Source organism: Dasypus novemcinctus, chromosome 1 (assembly GCF_030445035.2).
Source record: "Dasypus novemcinctus isolate mDasNov1 chromosome 1, mDasNov1.1.hap2, whole genome shotgun sequence".
Lineage (NCBI taxonomy): Eukaryota > Metazoa > Chordata > Mammalia > Cingulata > Dasypodidae > Dasypus > Dasypus novemcinctus.
In genome coordinates this window covers 82,484,900-82,505,028 of record NC_080673.1, presented here as the reverse complement: position 1 = coordinate 82,505,028, position 20,129 = coordinate 82,484,900, and the positions used below count along the sequence as shown (strand labels likewise).

Below are 20,129 nucleotides of genomic sequence, written 5' to 3'. Positions count from 1 at the left end.
TAGAAAGAAATATTACTAAGTGATATGCAAAAGAATCCCTTCACTGATTCTCATTCCATTGCCAAACTCCATCCTTAAGTATCTGGACCATGAAACTGTTTCAGCCATTATCCATCAACACCAGAGGATAGCTTGTTTCCTTACAGGTGACAGGAATTAATTGGAATCCCTACTGTTGCTATGAGCACCAAATTTTGTCTAGCCAGGAGCCTGTGGAGGCGTCCTTGTTGGCTGCCATGTGAGGGCAGTTGACTGATCTTGGTCTAGTTCCTTTTCTAAGGAGCACTGACTGTTTTTAGCTACTTCATCATCTTGAACTCTTCATCCTACCTCAAGGTGGGAGGCCAGCTGGAGGTGCTGGTTCATGTACAGGATTTTAAAAGAAAGCCCAAGAAGTATAGTGGAGACTACATACAGGCCATTTAAATTGAAATATCTCTACACTGGAGAGCTTTGCTTCTGATTCAAACCAAGCAAGTTCCCTTGCAGAAGCAGAATTAACAATTTCAAAGGTTAATACTTGAAGGGCCTTCTCATTGCTGCAGAGAGTGCTTTATTACAGAGTGGTATTAATATCAAAATGCCAATCAGCTCCAGTGGACCTGATTAGGTGACTGTGACTCCCAGGAAAATAAAATAAACTAACATCCCAGAACTATCTCAAAGCTCAAGAACTTTTTCTTCTGGGTGTTATTACAAAGACAAGTGGAGGCCCAGAAAGTTTAAGATAAGTCAGTTTATCTGCATACCAAATGCTTACAAAGTAGAGCAGTATATTGATTTAGTGACTCAACAATCAGACAATAGCTTGAATACTTTACCACATTTGTTCCAGATTTAGTGGAGTTTAACTTGGTTAGTTCCAAGAATGTCAGATCTTTCCTTGCAGTGGACCGGAAACAATATCTTGCTCAAATACCACTGGCATGGTTCACCCAAATGCTTCAGGACTCTCTTCCACAGTGAGCTCCATTATGTGTCAAATGGGCTGAGCAGCATCATGGGAGGGAAGAGCACTGCAGTTTCTATAACCACATGGTCTCGTTTCAGTACCTTCCCTTTGGAAGTATACATTTGGTAGTTCAGGAACATTCATTGAGCAGTTGTCTGGCTTCTGGATGGAAGTCTGAAGACTGTGGTGGTCATGCAGATGGCCAAAGCTCAAGAGCTGGGGCCCAAGGTGAGCCTTTTCAACAATGACTGATTCAACTTTTGGTGGACACCATCCTTTTGAGGATGTTCTCAGGAGTTGGAGTATCTCGTCAATGCCTGGGAAATGACCCTGACCTGTTATTTGCCCTGCAAGGTGTATCCAGATGAGGTCATTGTCAAGAACCAATTGGACATGTCCCTGTCCAGGAAAGGACTGGAGAAATCACATCCAGTGACCTTCCCCATCACTTGCATTACAGGAAGTTTGTGGGTGTCTCCATGAAAAGATGGCTGCCATTATTAGAAGTACAAAATTTCAAAAAGAGTGGAACTTTTTAAAATTACTTGTAAGGATCTTAGAAAATGCAAGTTATATTTATATCTACTTATAAGATTCTTTCCAATCTTAACTTAGCCATGGGAGAATTATTATTACATCATCTACATTGCATTGCCCTTGTAACCAAAGATGCTGATGAGAGTATTTGAATTAGCTTCTCCTGGGAGGAGAGATTATTATCTAAAAAGAGCTTGAAAATGTCCTGACCCTAAATGGAAAGGACAGGTTTGGTTGACAGTAAAGTGTTTGTAGCTTATCTGGTAAAGGAAATTGGGCACATCTGCATGAATAGCACATATGGTACATCTTCAGTAGGTTGAACTAGAGAGGGCTTATAGTCAGTAGTGTCTATGAACTGACTCAGGTTTCAGCAATTTTTCTTAATGACCTATGTTTTCTTATTAGAAAAGCCAGTGAGGTTGATCAGAATTTTATAGTAAGAGTATTTACTTTTCCCTGCTATTATCTAGAATAGAAGAAAAAAAAGGGGAATAAAGGGGGAAAAAAGCATTAAATACAAAGTCTATGTTTTGAATGGATATTTGCATTGAGTAATTGCTTCTTTTATGATTCAGCTAAATTTCACATGATGAATACTTACTCAAAAATAACAAGTTTTGAAACTGGAAAGGGGAAATCGATAAATGGAAGTTTATTTGAGTGCTTGAGGACTCAAAGTTTGAGAACTTTGAGAATTTACTTTTATGTAAAGAATGCTATTATTATTATTATTTTAAAATTATAAAAGTTATTTCCACCAATCTCGAGTTTTCTGTTTTTGTTGTTATCTTGTCTTGCATACTAAACTTAGAAATAAAGATTAGGTATTAAAATCTGGGAAAAATTTTTGAAATTTCAAAGCACTTTTAATGTTGGCCTTTGGTTGACTGACTCATTATTCAGTTAAATGTGTGATCAACATACTGGAAATTAATTGAGTTGATTTTTTAAAATATCTGGACTGGATCTGGAGCACCTCTTTCTTTGGGGCAATATAAAAATATATTTCTTGAATTAATGCCAGATTTGACTGCTCTTTTCTTTTGCCTATTTTGTTTTATTAAGGTAAAATTTAAAAAATATAAATTAACAATTATAAAGTGTACAGCCCAAAGGTATTTATTATATTTGTGCAACTACCACTTATCTAGTTCTACAATATTTTCATCACCCCAAAATAAAACCCCTTACCATTAAGTAGTCAATATCTATTTCTCTCTGGCAACCAGCTCATGGAAATCATCAAACAACTTTCTGTCTCTATGTTTTTACTTGTTCTGCGTATTCCAAAAAAATGGAATAATATAATAATGTGTGCTATTTTCGGTATGGTTTATTTCCCTTGGTAAAATGTTTTCAAGGTTCTTCCATATTGTGGAATGTGTTACTTTTTCATTTCATTTTATGTCTGGGTAATATTCCATTTTATACATATATGGCATTTAATTTACCTACTCATCCATCGATGGACATTTGGTTTGTTTTCCTTTTTTTAGGAAGAGCATTGCTATGAACATTCATGTATTAGTATTTGTTTGAGTAACTATTTTCAGTTCTTCCTGCCCAGATGGCTTCCTTGTCTGTCTGCTTGTTGTGCCTGCTCATTTTCTCTGCTTACTGTGTCTACTCATTGTATCCACTCACTAACTTTGCTTATTGTGTCTGCTCGTTTTCTGCTCACCTTCTTTAGGAGGCACTGGGAACTGAACCCAGGAACCCCCTATGTGGGAGGTGGGTGACCAACCGCTTGAACCACATCTGTTCCCTGCTTGTTGTGACAGCTTATTGCATGAGCTCATTGCATGAGCTCATTGTATCTGCTTGCCTTCTTTAGGAGGCACCAGGAACCAAACCGAGGACCTCCCATGTGGGAGGTGGACACCTGTATTAGTCAGCCAAATGGGTGCTGATGCAAAATAGCAGACATATGTTGGCTTTTATAAAGGGTATTTATTTGGGGTAGGAGCTTACAGTTACCAGGCTATAAAGCATAAGTTACTCCCCTTACCAAAGTCTTTTGCCATGTGTTGGAGCAAGATGACTGCTGACATCTGCCAGGGTTCAGGCTTCTTGGGATCCTCTCTTCCTGGGACTTGTTCCTTTCAGTGCTCAGTCTTCCTCTTCTTGCATGGCTTGCTTCTCTTTCCTCACAACCAAGCTCCTCTATGTGCTTATTTCCTGGGGTTCCAGCTCAAGACTCCAGCATCAAAACTCCAACATTAAAATTTCAACCTCCTTTATTTGTGGTGTGGCTTTTCTATGAGCTTCTGCCCACTTGGTGGATGGGGACTATTGACGTTGCCCCGTCAAAGCCTTAACATTATTTAATCAAGTTAAAGCAAAGCCTCTGAGTCCAATATAGCCTAATATGCCTGGAGGGACAGACCATTTTATAAACATAATCCAATATTTCTTTTTGGAATTCATCAATAATATCAAACTGCTACAGCACCTAACTGCTTGAACCATATTCGCTCCCCAATTTTTTTGGTTATGTATTTTTATTGGATTTATTGAACAATACAGTAATTTTCCTTCAAGCTTTAGATGAGCCACCAAACTGTTTTCCACAGCAAATGTACCAGTTTACTTTTCAAAGAGCAGTTGATGAAACTTCAATTTTTGCACAATCTCAGTGACAATTATTTATTCAATTGTTTTTTTTTTTTTATTTATTTATCTATTTATACCCCATCCTAGTAGGTGTGAAGTGGTATCTCACTGTGGTTTCGATTTGCCTTTCTCTAATGACTAGTGACATTAAGTATACTTTCAAGCACTTGTGGGCCATTTGTATATTGTCATTGGAGAAATTTCTATTTAAGTCCTTTAACTATTATTTAATTTGATTGTTTGGCTTTTGGTTGTCCAGCTGTAAGATATATTAATATATCTTAATATATATATATGTAAGATATATTAATATATATGTAAGATATATTAATATATCTTAATATATTCTGGAGACTAACCTCTTATCAAATATGTTTGCAATTATATTCTCTCATTCCATAAGTTGCATTTTTAATACCGTATTTTGATGCCTGAAAGTATTTCATTTTCATGGACTCAAAGTTACCTGTGTTTTATTGCTGCCTGTGCTTTTTTGTATCATCTGAGAATCCAGTGTCATATCCCAGACCATAAAGATTTATATTTTATTCTAAGCATTTTGTTTTAGCTTTTTTATGTAGGTTGTCAATTCATTTTGAATTAATTTTATATGTGTGTGACAAAGGAATCCAACTTAATACTTTAGCATGTCGATATCAAGTTGATCCAACACCTTTTATTGAAAAGGTCATTCATTTCACATTGAATGGTCTTGGCACATTGTTGACAATATATTTCCATATGGGAAATTCATTTATAGACTCTCTATCTAATCTATCACCTATCATCTATCATCTCCATCTCTCATTTATCTATCTGGTATATAAATGTGATTTATATATCTAGCCTCTTGTCAGTGTACAATTTTTAAAAACAAATTAATTTTATTGATACATATTCATAAAATATACAGTTCATCCAAAGTGTACAATCAATGGTATTTGATGTAAACACATAGTTGTACATTCATCACTTCAATCATTATTAGAGCATTTTCATTATTTCAATAATACTAACAAGAAACAAAAAAATAGACAAATAAACAAGAAAATTCCTCATTTCTCAATCTGTTTTATTTTTTTGGAGTAATGAAATTGTTCTAAAATTTTTGAGGTGATGGATATAAAACATTGAAATTATACTAAAAGCCATTGATTATACACTTCAGATAAGTCATATGGTATATGAATATATTTCAATAAAACTGCTTAATAAACAAATAAATAATTGTGCAAGAATAGCCAGAAATAACTGTTATGCTTTTTTAATTACTCTACACATTGTCACTGCCAGTTTGGAATGCCAGTAAATTTTTAAATCTGAAGGTGCTAATCTTCCAACTTTTTTTCTCAATATCATTTTGGCTTTTAAAGATCCTTTGAATTTCCACAGGAATTTGAAGATTGGTTTTCCATTTCTGAAAAATAAAAAGGCTATTGAAATTTTTATAGAAATTGTATTGAATCTGTAGATCACCATAGGATCTATTGCTTTGACAATATTAAGTCAATTTTGTGTCTTAGACCTGTACACAAGGTTACCTTTCATTTACTTGGGTCTTCCTTAAATTTTGTAGAAATATTTTGCAATTTTCAATGTACAAACATTTCATCTCTTTAGTTAAAACATTTTGCTAGGTATTTTTAATGCTATTATAAATACAATAATTTTCTTAAATTTATTTTTGAATTGTTCGTTATTGGTTTATAGAAACACAGCTAATTTTGTGTGCTAATATTTACACAAAAGTTTTGCTGAATTTATTTATTAGCACTAGTACTGTATATCTATGTATGTGTTTGTGTTTAGTCTTTGGGATTTTCTATATATAGTATCCTTAAATATGCAAATAGAGATATTCTTACTTCTTTCCATTTTGTATGATATATTTATTTGTTTGTTGGTTTTATTTATTTTTTGCATAATGCTCTGGATAGATCTTCCAGTTCAATGTTGAATAGCAGTGGTGAAAGTCAGAATCCTTGTTTACTTCCTGGTCTTGGGGGACAAAGTTCAGTATTTTGTACTTGAGTATGATGTTAACTGTGGATTTTCTGTAAAAGTCCTTTATCATGTTGAGGGAGAGCCTTTCTGTTCCTAATTTTCTTAGTGTTTTTATCATAAAAAATGCATTAGATTTTTCAAATGTTTTACTACATCAAATTGAAAATTGAAATGATGATGTATGTTCCCTTTGCTTTATTTATGCAGTGTATTATATTGATTTTCTTATGCTGAACCATTCTTGCATCCCAGATATAAATCTTTCTTGGTCAAGTCTATAATACTTTTGAAATGGTGCTGAATTTGGTTTGCTAGTTTTGCTTTGGATATTTGAAAATGAATTCATGAGGGTATTTGTCTGTAGTTTTCTTAGACAATCTTCATGTGGCTTTGGCATAAGATTAATGCTGGCCTCATATTTGACTTAAGAAGTTTCCTCTTATTCAACATTTTGGAAAAACTTGAGAAGGACTGGTGTTGATTTTTCTTTAAATGTGTGGTGGAATTCACTGGTGACGCAATTTGGGACTCTTCTTACTGATTCAATCAGTTTACTTGTTATAAATCTTACCAAATTTTTTATTTCTTCTTGAAGGAGTTTTGGTAATTTATGGGTTTCTAGGAATTTTTACATTTCATCTACATTATATCAATTGCATATGAACAATGGTTCATAGTATTTACTTACATTGCTTTTATTTATCCTCCCACCCCCTCTTGCGGCTTTCTTGCTGTCTGCTCTCTGTGTCCATTTGCTGTGTGTTCTTCTGTGTCTGAATTTATTTATTTTTTATTTATTCCGCCCCCCCCCCCCCCCCCCTTGTGGCTTGCTTGTTGTCTGCTCTCTGTGTCCATTCACTGCATGCTCTTCTGTGGTTTTTTTTCACTTGTCTCTCATTGGCTCTCTGTGGTACTTGCGGGCCGGGCAGCACTCTGCAGTGCTTGTGGGCCAGAGGCTCTCCTTGGTGTGTGGACTAGCCTGCCTTCACAAAGAGGCCCTGGGACTCAAACCCAGGGCCTCCCATATGGTACACGGGAATCCAACTGATTGAGCCACAGCTGCTTCCCCTACTTACAATCCTTTTTATTTCTGTAAGGTGAGTTAGTAGTATAGCCACTTTCACTTCTGATTTTGTTTATATTCTAATTATTTTTCTTTTTCTTAGTCACTCTGGATAAAGGGTTTTTGTCAATTTTGTTGAAAACACAAGAAACATTTATTAATTTTGTTGATTCTCTCATCTTAATATTCATTGTTTTACTTATTCCTACCCTCATCTTTATTGTTTCATTTAATTTGTTTATCCAGTAATCCAGATCAAAACCAACCCGATTCATATGGGCCACTTTTTAACTGAAGTAATATCTACAAGAAAATTTATTTACAATGGGTCACCACCTAAAGAATGAATTAAGCTTAAGAATATGTTTTTCTGGGTCACATACCTCCAACCTATCACACTCATTAATGCAATTTCTACTGTTTTTTGTGTGTTTAATTGACTTTTTCATGGTGCACAGATTTGAACACTTTCTTATATCTTTCCTGAATGTAATTTTAGGTAATTTCCTAGAAATTACTATGGAGAGAACAATTATCATCTTACATTTATAACAATCTAGTCTTAATTGATAAATCACCTTCAATAGCATAATAAAACAGTTCCCATATAAAGCTCTACCCCTCCTTTATCTTGTTATTGTCAATAACTACATTTTTTTTTGATACTGGGGGTCAGGAATGAATCTGTGACCTCATATGTTGGAAGCTGGTGCTCAATCACTGAGCCACATCAGCAACCTTGAGTTAGTTTTCTTCATTTGTTCTTTGTTGCTGGTCTTTTTTAGGATGCACCAGGAACCAAACCCAGGACCTTTTATGTGAGAAGTAGGCACTCAAACACCTGAGCCACATCTGCCTCCTGATAATTATATCTTTATACTCTGTGTGGTTATTATCATAGATTCCTAATAACTATTTTATGCATTTGTCTTCTAAATTACCTAGGAAATAATAAAAGGCATTACCAACCAAAAATATAGTAATGCTGACTTTGATATTTACCTTTCTGCACAATTTTAGGACATTGTTTTATTTTTTTCAAATGGCTTTGACTTACTTTCTAGTGTCCTTTCATTTTAACCTGAAGGACTCCCTTACATTTATCCTTCTTAAATTATCTGATCTTCTTGGATTTGTAGATAAAATTTAGGATTTTTTGACCATTCTCTCTTAATACAATCTTTTTTACCATTTCTCTGTCTCCTCCCATAAAACATATAATTGTCCATTTGATTGGTTGAATCCCAGACACCTCTTATGATCTGTCCATTTTTCCTCACTGTTTTGTCTTTCTGCTCCTCACACTGATTAATTTAATTAATTTAAATCACCCTATCCTTAAGTTCAATTATTCTTTCTTCTAACTGCTCTAATTGGCTATCAAAATCCTACAGTAAATTTTTCTTTTCAGCTATTGTACTTCTCAGTCAAGGAATAGTTGTTTGGTTTGTTTTAATAGTTTCTATTTATTGATTTATTTTCCTATTTTTTCATATATCATTCTCTTGTTATTTTTTAGCTCTTTTTCCATGGTTTTCTTTAGCATTTTGAGTAAGATTAAGATAATTGATTTAAAAGCCTTTGACTAGTAAGTCCAATGTCTATTCTTCCTCAGGGACAGTTTCTCTTAATTACTTATTTCTGGAATTAAGCATTATTTCCTTGTTTCTTTGCCTGCTTAAAATAATTTTTGAGAACTAGACATTTTTCATATTATATTGTGGTAAATCTGGGCATTAGTTTTTTCCGCCTCTTCAGTGTTAGTTTTTATTGTTTGCTATGGACAATAGCAGTTTGCTTGTTTGGTTACTTTGTAAACTATTTTTATAAAGTCTATATTCTTTATTATTGTGCATTCTGAACTCTTTGCTCTTTTAGTCTGTGTCAGTGTTTAGACAGGTATTTCTTTGAGTTCTAAAGCCATATCAAACAAATAAATAAACTAACGAAAAAGAAGTGAGAGAAAAACAGAACAAAAACACAGGAAAAAAATAAAAGGAAAGAAATTCTCCCAGTTTTTGTAGATTGGTTGTGTGTTGGAGTTTGTCCCGACTGCTTACAAATCTGCATTTTTCTGAGCTTGTGTCCTTCTCTGGGCATGGCTATGGCTTCTAAATTCTTAGTGCACATGGGGAATTTTGAATGCCTTAATTTCACAAAGAAACCCTCTCCCTGCTCTTCCTCTTGGCTTTTGGTACTCTACTATCTACTTCAACTGCAAATTTTTTCCCATGTAGCAGAGGGTTATTAATATATTTCATTGAGTTTTCAAGGAATATCTATTGCTTGTCTGCCTTAGATGAGTTTCAGGTTAGGTGAAACATTAACAAGCAAGTTGTGTCAGTCCTTTAGGCAACCAAAAGGCAGATCAAAGAAGACAAATACAATTATTTGGGTAAAAGATATATTCTATCCTCTTTGGAACTGGTGACTAGGGTCCCATTCTGGCCATGTGGGCTGCTATTTTTAAGACCACTATTAAGCCAAGAAGTAGAGTAGAGCAATAGCAAGGAAAAATGCCACAAATCTTTCCTATCAATTTTAAGTTGCTTTTGTCTTTAGCATTTACTTGTGTGCTATAAATCTTTGACTATTTTCCAGAGCTCTTACAACATTAATTTTGACAGTTTTTGCTTTATAGTTTTCTTGTTTTTGTGGAGGAACATGCCTTCAGAGCTACCTACTCTGCCATTATCACAGACATCCTTAGCTGCTCTTTTTAAATACTTTAGTAATTCCTTTGTCACTCGTGCTTGGGAAAGCATTTGGAATCAAAAGCAATACAAAGTAGCATGTTTCTCTTTACCATAAATTTAGTTTCAGTTTTTAGAACTTATATTTATAGAGGTGCTTCCATTAGGTGGAGAAGTACAGTGATAATTCACTTCTTTTTAGAGCCAATGCCAATAATTTGGGCTTCACTATTGACTTTTCATAGTGCCAATAGTCTGTGCTCTCACCATCATATCAGGAACCACACATGGTAATATAAAGAGGATCATGAAACAGCTGAGCAACTGCATAGCTTAAAGCCCTTAAGCTGTGAGGAAGGTGATCAATTTGTGAGATCTGCTGTAGATGAGATAGCAGAAGAGTAAGTGGAAACAGGAAATTAACCTTGATAGGCCAAAAATGGAGAAACGACTCAAAAGGCCTAAGTCTGATTGATCCACCATGGTTTCTCTAAGAAGGAATTTATGATTCTTGTTAAAATAATTGGTTTGTTTTTTCTACTTCAGGGTTTCTTAAACTTTTTTTTTGCCAGTCAAGTGAAAACAATAGACCCTCCACAATATACTGAGTATTATTTAATAAATATTTCACACATGCACCAACATGCCCCCAAAAGAATAGAGTATTTTGAATTTTAATTCAAGCTCATGGGCCCATTGTTAAGAACCCCTGCTCTACTCTCTAAATTCTCATCCTTTCTAAAGCAATTCCAATGTAAGAGTACCTTATATAAATATTCTTTTAAAAGTTACATTCATATATTGCTATGACATATTTTCTAGTCCTTCTGTTATTTTCCCTGATTTTCGTTGTTGAGATTTCAATGATGATGGTTGTTATGATTCATTCCTTATTAAAACCTTAGTATCAAGGATCCATTACTGAGTTATCTCTTAAATTACAAAACAGATTGTATTATTTTGAGAAATTCTTGAGAAATGTGATCTTACAATGTAATCTGGTTACATTCACATTTATGAAGTTCCTTCAATCAAATCTGAATTGCTATGAATTATATTATGTTCTTGTAGATCATTGAAAATAGACAAGTACTGGCTGACATCTTCTGTGTAGTGACATTAAGGTTGAAATTTGTTAGGCAGTCACTTAAAGGAGCAGAATCATGAACACAGGCATTTTGAAAATTTATTGATATCTTTCAGGTCAATACTTAAATCACTTCAGAAAGATTCATAAGTATTTTTTTGATTGATGCTTCCAAACCTCAGTATTAAAATTGCAAAATCTTAGTATTACAATATTTTTGCTAGAAAATTACAATAAATTTGCTATATTCAGTTCTTTATAACATCTAGATTTACTGTACTTTTAAGATTAGTACTTTTGTATATTCATCTGCTCACTCAATGATTCAGTAATCATTTTCTTATTCACAACAACCCCAGGGATAAAGTCACTTAGAGTTTTTTCCTTTCTTTTTCATTTTGCTTCTATTTTTTTGAATTATATGTTTTATATTGAGGTAAGGAGAGTGACTGGAAGCGATTTATACCAGTTTCAAATTTTGTTAATAAACATTAAATTAAATTTGCTTAGTTCTAGCTATAATTATAAGTTCTTTACAAATACTAACTCATTTAATCTTCATGAAAAAATTATGAGGTAGATAGCATTGCTATCTTTCTTTTATATTTAAAGTGACTGAGAAGGGAGAGATTAAATAATTTTTTCAGGTTTTTCCTGCAAATAAATGCTGATAAATTGTATAGCTAAATTGTGAACTCAGATAGACTTGCTCCAAAGTCAGTCTCTTAATCACTTTGTGATGTTGTCACTCTAAGTTATACATAGTTGTATATTTAAATGCAATAATGTATATTTTATAAAACCTTCGCCTAGCCAATTGCATATACTTTGTTTATTGATTCTACATTTTTCTCTGTATCCTGGATAATGGGCCCTATAATTGATTTACTATTCCAAAACTAAAATCTTAAAGTCATCCCAAATATTATCTTCCTCTTACCTCAGATCCATTTAGTCTCCAATTTGACCATTCTGCTTCCTTTTATTTTTGTAAATCCACTTATTTTGTATATTTATTTTGGCTTAGAGCTCATTTCTGCTCTTCTGGTTGACAGCTATAGTCACTAAGACTGGTTCTTTACTGTCACACCTTCCATTAAACCACTATAGTAGTGTTTCAAAGATTAAAATGTAAGATATGATCATTAATAACCAGGAAGGAAAAGGAAATTGAAGAATATCAAACTTATGCACATACTGTGTTTTTTAAATTAATAAGTTATCATTTATTAAATCAATATTTCCAGCAAGTTCCGATTTAAGTTTACATAAAGCAATTTGACTGGTTTAGATTAATAGAGAAAATAAGGAGGGATTCCATTACTGGGGTGGAAACAGGATAACATCATTTGACTCAGAATTTTTCATCTTTGAAGCTTGCAAGGCATTTGTCATCTTTAAGCTGGTCATCAGCTTTAAAATAGGAATTATACATCTTTATCCCATGGAGAAAGACCAAGGTTAATACATAAATTTCCCCAAATAATCTACCCTCAGGATAAAAGCCAACAGATGTTTGAAACATATAATACACAATAAATTACTAGCAACTATGGAGGGAAAATTAAAGTATAGAAACAATAACCATTAAGGCAAACATTTAAAGAAGGAAATCCAAGATAGTTTCTGAGCTTTCTCACACTATAAGCAGAATGGCAGTATTGCACTTGATGGCTGATGCTTAATATAACTCTCAACTGTAAAAGGAGTAAACTTTTGGAATCAAAGTATAATTTCAAATTAAATTTACAATATTTGAAACGGCAGGGTACTACTACTTTTTCTCATAAAATAAGTGTTTTCCTTTTATAATTTTCTGCCATAAAAATATTTTGCTCTTTAATGTGCGTCAAGAATATCTACATCATAGGCTCAGAACACTTCCATAATTTGAGTGTTTTAATGAATATAATTTAATGATTAACAGTTTTATTTTAGTACTAGCCTTAAAGAGTTACTGGCTTTTTAGTTGGAGACTAAAAATCACAAAATGTGATAAAGTGTACTTGTCTTAGCTTTACTTGTTCCTCCACCCCTAGTAGAGGAAGTTTTGGAAAAATATATATTGAACCTAATAGAAGCAAAAACTTCAGAAATGCTATTTTTGGGGAAAACCAATGATATCTATGGCAGTAAAAAACATAGGAGCAAATGTGGCTCAAGCAGTTGAGTGTCTACATCCTACATGGGATGTCCCAGGTTCAGTTCCTGGTGTTTCCTAAACAAGACAAACAAACAACAAGTAGACACTGAGCAAAAACAATGAGCAAACAACAAGCAAAAAAACAATGAGCAGACAATGAACAAAAACAAAAATGAGCAAGGACCAGATGTGGCTCAAGCAGTTGAGCACTCACCTCCCATATGGGATGTCCCAGGTTCAATTCCGGGTTCCTCCAAAAAAAACAGACAGACAATGAGCAGACAATAAGCAAACACAAGGAGCAGATAATGAGCTCAAAACAATGAGCAAAAACAGCAAGCAAATAAAACAATTAAGCAATGAGCAAATGGATGAGGGAAACATCTTGGGGGGGAACAAAAAAAAGCATAATTAAAAAAATATATATAAAGAAAAAAAGATTTTTGGACACTAAAATAACAGTGAGAATAGACAAAGCTCTTCATGAAGTCCACCACCTTCCTATTTGTTTTCTATTTGTCTTAGCTGTGCTTTGTTCCTCTTCCACTATTTCATCTACTTTTGGGAAAATGGAAAACCTTTTTCAATTCCATTTTTTATCTCCAGTATGGGCTTATTAGGTATACCTTTGTTTAATTGGGAAGGGAGTGTGTTAAAATATTCATAGTTGACTTATCACAATTCACCTTCAAGTCATATCAAACCACTTCACACATAAAATGCTTCCAACAGTCTATGTCCGCTTTCCCTCTCTTAGCTTTTAAATTAGTTTTAACTGATTAACATTTTTTTAGATTTTCAGACTTACTGATGTTTTTCAAAGGCTTTTCTTGCTATGATTTCCCAAAACATTTTTATATCAAAATTTAAAGTATAAGCGTTTACTTCACTTCTAAAACTCTTAATTAATTTTACATACTTTATTTTTTTCTATTTCTTCTTCCTTCATCTTCCCTTTTTGAATGTAAATATTAGTAATATCTTCTTTTTCTTGGTGATTTCCAAGGTCACATAGATGGTTTCATTTTGATTCAATCACTCTTTTATTTGACAAGTATCATTGTAATATATTTGCCTTTTGGGTGGGATGGGACAAAAAATTCAAGTTGGAGATTATACATTTATTTCATTACAAAAAATTGTGCTAGTTAATAAAGCCAACAATTTAGCAGGTATATACTCAGGTTGTTCCAGGAGCTGCAGTAATTAATTCTAAATAGCATGTTATTTTGAAATGAAGTGTTTTTCTTAATCTAATTTATAAACTAGTCTGTAAATGACTTATTTCATGGCTGGTTATGGAATATGATATAGAAAAGAAAATAACACTAATAGGCTATTTCACTTATTTATTTTTTGAATCTATGAGACTTCTCTATTTTGGGTAGAAAACCATCATAGTTCATGTGTAAATATCAATAAATTGAGGGAAATTTTCAGAAAGTTATTCCAGGAAGTTTTGCATTCCAATTATTTGCTAGTGTAGGAAATTCTTTGAGATAGTAGGATATCAGACTCAAATATTGGCCTGATCATTTAAGAAAAATCTAATAATTCTTGTTTTTATTTTCATCTTTGTGAAATATATTTATGTATTTTGAAATTATAAAATGCATATTCCTTACATAAGGAGCCTTATCTTTCTATCATGAAAAAGTATCAATTACTTTTTATATTAACATTAACTTTTGTTTATGATTAATCATTAGATATCTTCAAGATTCAGTTACAGATATTTTAATTGAAAATGTTTTAATGTTTGGAATTAATGGCTTACCAGACAATTTCATTCTAGCCTTTCTCCAAGTGGGATCCCAACAAGCCATGAGTGTGTCCTGCTGGAGATATCATTGCTTCTGACCCTGTAGGAAGGGAGAAGGAAAAGAGACTCCACTGCTCTTCAATTGTAATTGAAGTTCCACCCCCACCTCTACCCTCTCTCTGGGAATTAGACAATGGACCGCTCTTCATTAAAACCCTATGTGTCCACAACTGTGTTTTCTGAAAGAAGACAACTAAGCAGAAGGATGGTCTACCATCCAAATCTCATGTGAGTGCATCCCAGAAAACTGTTTGCAAGTAAGAACTCTGGAGATGGAATTGCTAACTGTACAGCCTTTCCGGGAGAAGTAGGCACATTGAGAGAAATGGTAGAAAATATGAACATTAACTCTCAAATATTCACTACAATTTTAAATTATGTTTAATTTCAAATTAATTTGTAATTTTCTTGGTCACTTAAGAGATAAAACAACAAATTGAAAATACTGATACTCTGATGTTCTATGATGTTCCTGATGCATTTTATGCATGAAATCAGGTAAAACTTTTTGCTCAACATGGAATACAATTTCTGGCAAACATATATAAACACATCTAAACTTCACCTACAATATTTAGAAAGCTTAAGACTTCTAACATGCTGCCCTCACCCTTACTTTAAAGAGTTGGGTTTTATCCTATGCCAGTCTTTGAAAAGGCTTAAAGGTAAACTACATGCTCTCTACTTTTCTTATTGAACTAAAACACATGCAAAGGGAAAGGCTTTCCAGGCCCTATCAAGTTTTGAAAATAGTAGAAAATACAAAGAATGTGTAAGAGGAAAAAAAGTAGAAAAGTAGGAAAAAAGTAAAAGCTTTGTATATTTTCAGCCTTTTGTGACACACCATAAGCATCAGTCAGCTAATGCAATATTGCTTCCAATCTAGCCAGCTCATTAATCCCACTAGTGATAAAAATCCAAGTCTTCCCAGCTTATTTCTTCATGTCTTTTGTAGTTTTCAGGCTCTAATTAGGCAATCAAAAGCCCAGGTTTGCATCATGAGTTGACTACTTATTAGTTGTGTTTCCTTGGACAAGTTGCTTATAATCTTGTGTGCTTTAGTCCAATCATCTGTAAATTATGATAATAAAGTACACAACAAGATTGTTGACAGTGTTAAATGTTATAATTCATGTAAATTTCTTAAAATAGTAAGCAATTAAAAATAGATTATATTTGTTTTTATATTAACATGTATCCTGTAAAGCATTCACTAGTTACTTTAGTAATTCGATAAGTAAGTCATAAGAATTATGAAAACATACTGTGATAGACCTCAAGCAGATATAAAACTGGTTGTTATATATTCATTCATTTAGTATGCAATCTGATTCAGAAAGATAATATCATTGCAAGTTATTATGAATCTTATTTGTTTTAACGTGAAACGTACTGGTTACTGTAGGTCCTGAGGGGAGGGTGAAGGAAGAATAGAATAGATGGAACAATGGGCATTTTTAGGGCATTAGACATGTTCTGCATGATTTTCACAATAATGGACACAGGCCATGTTAAATTTTGTCAAAATTTATAAAATTATATGGTCCAAAATGTAAATCATACCGTAAACTATTGACCATGGTCAGTAGCAATGCTTCAATATTTGCACATCAATTGTAACATATGTATCATCAGTATGTAAAATGTTATTAATAGGGGAGAGGGGAAACGGAGAATGTTGGGTATATGGGAACCCTCTATATTCTCTATGTGACTTTTCTGTAATCTAAAGTTTTTCTTTAAGATAAAATGAAAAAAAATAAGACACTGGGGAATATATGGAAGAAAATCTTACTGTATATAAAATTATATCAGATTCTAAATAAGCATGTACCTATATCCCACCAATATATACTCCCCAGAATGAATATAACTACTAAATGAAATTCATTTTATCAATTATAATTATAACCAAAAGAAATATATCATTGTTTAAATACTATCATGAATATATAAAAAGTTGCTAAGTTAATTCAGGTATTATATATTTCCTTAAGCTACAGTGGGTCTTATAATTGCAATATATCTAAAGTATATATGTATTTCTCATTAAGTTTACTAAATGATGGAAATTCGCCAAAATGTAATGATTTAATAGAAATGTGATGCATATAAAAGTTGAATTACAAATTGCCTCTGTTATATAAATCATAAAATCACCTTGAAAATTTTAACATTTTCAAACATAGAAAGAATGTTCTACAATCTAATATATATACCGTACTGAAAGCTCAATAGTACACCATATTTTTTACATTGGTACAAAAAGATAAGCATTTTTATAGAGACTAAATGAATTGAGAAAGTAGCATGCTATAATTCATAAATTTATTTATGATTAATAACTGAATTCACAAAGAGAAATAAAATTTAATTCCAGAGATAGCTAACTCTATCCATCTTCTCATTTAAAAGAAAGAACTAGAAATAAGATTCCATAATAAGTAAGATTGTCTTTAAATAAATTACCTAATAGGATTTATTTTTCTTTTGTAATTCTTTGATTTTAATAATTAATTCAACCCCTTCTTTAAAGTCTTGTACTTTAAAATATTTTTCTTATCATCTTAAACTTACATGCATGTATATTTTTTCTAATTCTTTTTAAGCACTGCATTTGATTAATTTCCCTTAAACTGGTATTTTCAGATATCTACCTATTGTTAAAAGGTGACCTTTTGATTTGATATTTTGGCTGATTTCAGTACTAATAAGCTCAGGAATGAGATATCTAATGAACCTGTGTATAGAAATAATGATAGAAAGCTTATTTGGAATTCTGTAGATATAGAACTGCCAAGCCTGATGAGGAGTCTTTGGAATCTAACTAATTTTAGAGAGAGGTTTTATTGATTACACAGAGACAGAGCACATTTTAATCATTTTCACAGCACTGTGCTGCCTGAGGTACCAAAAATCCATTAAATAAGGATTGTAAACTTTTAAACTGAATCCTAAATTGTTTCTTGATGTATAGTGAACAGAAGTCCTGTAAGATCAATCAGATTTACTAAGACATATTATAATCAATTTGTTTAATTTTAATTGTTCATATATCTGACACTCTTTAATGCAGGTGTTCATAAAGCTAAATTACTTTTCTTTCAGATAGGAGTACCATTTTATGTCTTTGGTCTGCCCTGCTCCTATAAAGGTTGTTTACCTGCTCTATTCTTATTAAATTCTAATATCTATGCCTGCACTCACACACACAAAATTTACTAGCACCTGTAAATATTCATTTTATTTATAAATGTTCATTCTATATTTCTGTAATATTTTAAGGAAATACAATTTTTACAAAAATTTTAATTTGAGAGTTAAAACGTCTTGGAATGTAAATGCCTACATACATACACTCTCATGCTCTACTTGGAAGTGCCTTTATGTATATACCTAACTGATTTAAGTACCCTAGTGTGCACACAGGAATTGTGTTATCATAGAACACATATTCTATGATAGTAAAAGGATAATTGATATATTTGATGCCACAATGCGGATTTACAATATTATTTTTGTTATAACTAAATAAAATTTAATTTAGTTCCCTTATTTCATTATATTTTCAAGAAAGAAATAGAAAATAAACATGCATATTATTCTTATCTTCAAATTATATGATTTATGGAACCAGATGGCTAGCATTCAAAATTCAAGTTTTCAATTAGTCACATGACAAGCAATTTTAGAGATTTTTGGAATTATATATGTCAAAGTAGATTTTTTTAAACAAATCATTTTTATTGAAACTGATTAATTAAGCATAAATCAGTTCAAAGTGTTCAATGAACAGTATTTGGTATAATCACATAGTTGTGTATTCATCACTTTAATCATTTTTAGAGCATTTTCATTTTTCTAATAATAGTAATAAAACAAAAAACAAACAAAACTCATTACCTCTCAATCTTTCTATGCTTTCCCTGCCATACATAGTGACTATTCTGTTTCCTTCTCTCTATATTTGTATGTATATTTTATAAAAATTTTACATATGCAATATTACCCACCTCCATGTTCTAATGAATTTTCAATATATTATAAATTCCCATGTTACATGTTTAGCTTTCATTCTGGTAATATACATGACCGTAGACTTTCCTTTTCAACCACTGTCATACCCATATAACAGCTCTGCTATTTAAAAACACTGTGATGTGCTATCAACATGTGTATTCATTTAAAGATTTACAAACAACATTTTTCACAATTTTGCACATATTAACCCTCAGCTTTCCATTCTCTACCCTCATTCTATTTTCTAGTGACCTGTATTCTAATTATTAACTCCATGAATTTATACAGTGTGATGTGTATACACTACAATTTGTTTATCCACTCATCAGCTGATGAACATGTCCATTGTTTCCAGCTTTTGGTAATCATGAATAATACTGACATGAACATTTGTGTGCAGATGTCTAACTAGTAATGGTATCATTGGATTTTACATGGCAAGTCTAAATTCAACTTCCTTAGGAACTGCCAGTCGTCCACAGTGCCTGTACCATTCTAAATTCCCACCAACAGTAAATAAGTATTCCTATCTCTCCACAGCCTCTCCAATAATTACAATTTTCTGAGTTTTTAGTAGTTACTAGTCTAATATGTGTGAAATGATATCTTATTGTAGTTTTGATTTGCATTTCCCTAATTGCAAGTGATGCTGAACGTTTTTAAAATGTTTCTTCACCATTTCTATTTTTTCTTTGGGCAATTTTGTGTTCGAATCTTTTGCCCATTTTTTAAAAATCAGGTAGTGTGTCTTTTTCTGTTGAGTTTTATGATATCTTTATATACCATGGATATTAAACCTTTATCAGATATGTGATTGCCAAATATTTTCTCCCATTGTTGGTAGCATTTTCACCCTTTTGACAAAGTGCTATGAGGTGGAAAGTGCTTAGTTTTGAAGAGATATAATTTCTGTATTATTTTTTCTTTTGTTGCTCATGCAATGCATATAGAATTTAAGAAAATATCAACTATCACAAGATCTTGAAGATGTTTTCGTACTTTTTTTTCTTGTTTTTGTTTTTACATTTAGGTCCTTGATCCATTTTGAGTTCATTTTTATATAAGATGTGAGATAGAAGTCCTCTTTCTTTCTTTTGGATATGGATATGCAGTTCTCCTAGAACCATTCATTGAATAGAATGTTCTGGCCCACCCAGGAGGGCTTGACAGGCTTGTCAAAAATCACTTGATT

At 32.5% G+C, this 20,129-nt stretch overlaps 1 pseudogene; it reads left to right on the top strand.

Annotated features, from left to right (window-relative positions):
* Nucleotides 1–364: 364 nt before the first annotated feature.
* LOC101444089 (NXPE family member 3-like) lies at nucleotides 365–1,435 on the top strand (annotated as a pseudogene).
* Nucleotides 1,436–20,129: the final 18,694 nt, after the last annotated feature.